The following is a 2,319-nucleotide window of genomic DNA, read 5'->3' on the forward strand; positions in this document are numbered from 1 at the left end:
AACTTTTTTAGAATTAAAAAATAAAATTTACTATAAATAGTATGATATTATGTCTTCAAAGGTTGTTTTTGATTTATTTTTATAATACGTATAAAATTTTTATGTTTAAAGTTATATAGCTTGTTTGGAAAGAAGTTTACTATGTATTTTTAGGTATAAACTTATGAAATTTTTATAATTTTTATGATATAGTACTTTTTGTCTGTCAACACCCAATTTTGTCCGGGTGATTGAATAATAAGACTTAATTTTTGTTTTTTTGTCTTATTTTATTTGCATTTTAATTTATAGTTTTTATTTTACTTTCTACTATTCTCTTTTATGTTAATTTCTTTTTGTTGTTTATTTTTATTTTACTTTACTTTTTCCATTATGATTTTCTTTTTTTTCCTTTTTGATTTTATTCTTATTGATTATTTAGTTTTGATTTCATATAAAAAAAAAAATAAAATAAATAAAAATAAATAAAAGAGAAAAAGAAAAAATAAATAAAAAAAAAAAGAGAAGAAAAAGGTTTGTTGTAAAAAATAAGAAGAGAGAATACACATTTTTTTTCACCACTCTGCTATGCCTAACCAATAACCACCTCCAACAATCTGATACAGGACACACATGCTACGGATCCCCAATCCTACACCATAATTCATCACTCTCTCATCACACACATCACGCCTCTCACCCAATTCTCGACCACCATCCGTAACCAACCTCAATGCCTTCATCAGAGACATCATACCATACTCACTCAAAAACAGAATGACTATCAATATATGGACTCCTCTGATCATCATCATCCATCACATACAACATTAAAAAAGAAACTCCCATACACTCCATGACTTGAACCCGTGATTCCCCCAATTGGATTGATTCCTTCAACCATCACATATAATCACTCACCACCGCATAATCTCTCCCCATCCGCTCATCATTTTTGGTACCAATTCAATATTCTAAACTCCATTGTCGTGACCCGCGCCATGTTCACCACCGACAACCCATAACCTTCATCTTCCTCTTCCATTATCACCTGCAAATCCAACACACAACCACAATCATTCTCCATTCACCTACAACACTTAACCATTATCTCATCATCACCTCCAGAAAACCATAAAAAAAAAAACAGCAACCAATTCCCCTTCATCATTCTTCGCCCAATACACACACGGTTCATTTCTTTCATCAACAAAAATCATACAAAAATTCAATGAAGAGTGGCGATAGGAAACCAAGTTTCAAAAGGGAAATGAAGCAATAGACTCAGCAGCTACACCAACAGAGGCGTTGTTAGAACCCTTGGAAGCAGCGTGGACGGTGACAGAGCAAAGGGAAAGGAGGAGGCCCCAAACGCTCCATCAGAGAGGAAGCCAGCAGCGAACAACATCACTGGCATTGCCCTAGCCCGCGATAGGCTCGACGGTGGCTACGGTGTGAGGGGAGGCCTTGGAAGTGACCGGCGTCGTCGCCGGCGATCCTGGTAGTGAGAGAAGAGGGGGTTGGTGCAGTGGCCGACGCTACTAGACGACGCCTTGGACAGCGGCTCGCGGCGTTTGGTGCGAAGGTGATGACCGGCGTTGTCGCCGGCGGTTCTGACGACGAACGACCTTGCAACCTGGGGTGAGAAGCGGCGGCGTCGTCTTGGCTCTGCTAGCTACGTCAGTCTCGACGCCGTGGGAGAAGAAGAGCTGTGGATCTGTTGCCGTTTCCGGCGTTGACTTGGAGGCCCCGGCGAGCGAAGGCCAGGTCGTGGCCGTGATTGCAGAGATGGGTGTCTCTGGATTTTTCTGATCAGAGAAAGAGACCTTGGTCTCTGGCATTGGGAGAAATGAGAAGAAGTGGGAGAACCCCTAATTTCTGTTAGGGTTAAAGGAGTTTTGGGCCTGGTTCTGGGCCGCGTTACTTCTGCCTGTCACCTTGCCTTCCCATTCGCACCCCCCTCCCAATCTGCATACAAAAAGCGAGTTTGGGCCTGGCCATTGGGCTGCGCTTTCTTCCTACTGGCCACCATATGCAATACTATTCACACTCCCATGCCACTTCTGCAAACAAAAAACGAAAGGAGATCTTGGACCTGACCATCAGCTACTACGTGCCACCCCCAATATTCACAGCTGCACCCCTACCTTTGGTCATGGGCCAATAAGTTTCTTCAGCACCCTGGTTTTTAATCTCTACACCCCTATTTCTTATTGGGCTTGATGTTTTTATTGTTGTTTTTGTTTTTTATTTCTTTAGCTTTGTTTTTTTATTGTTATTGTGTGTTGTTATATCCCTTTGCTAATAAAAATAAAAATATAAAAATCATAAAAATTAAAA

This window comes from Vigna radiata, chromosome 8 (assembly GCF_000741045.1).
Source record: "Vigna radiata var. radiata cultivar VC1973A chromosome 8, Vradiata_ver6, whole genome shotgun sequence".
NCBI lineage: Eukaryota > Viridiplantae > Streptophyta > Magnoliopsida > Fabales > Fabaceae > Vigna > Vigna radiata.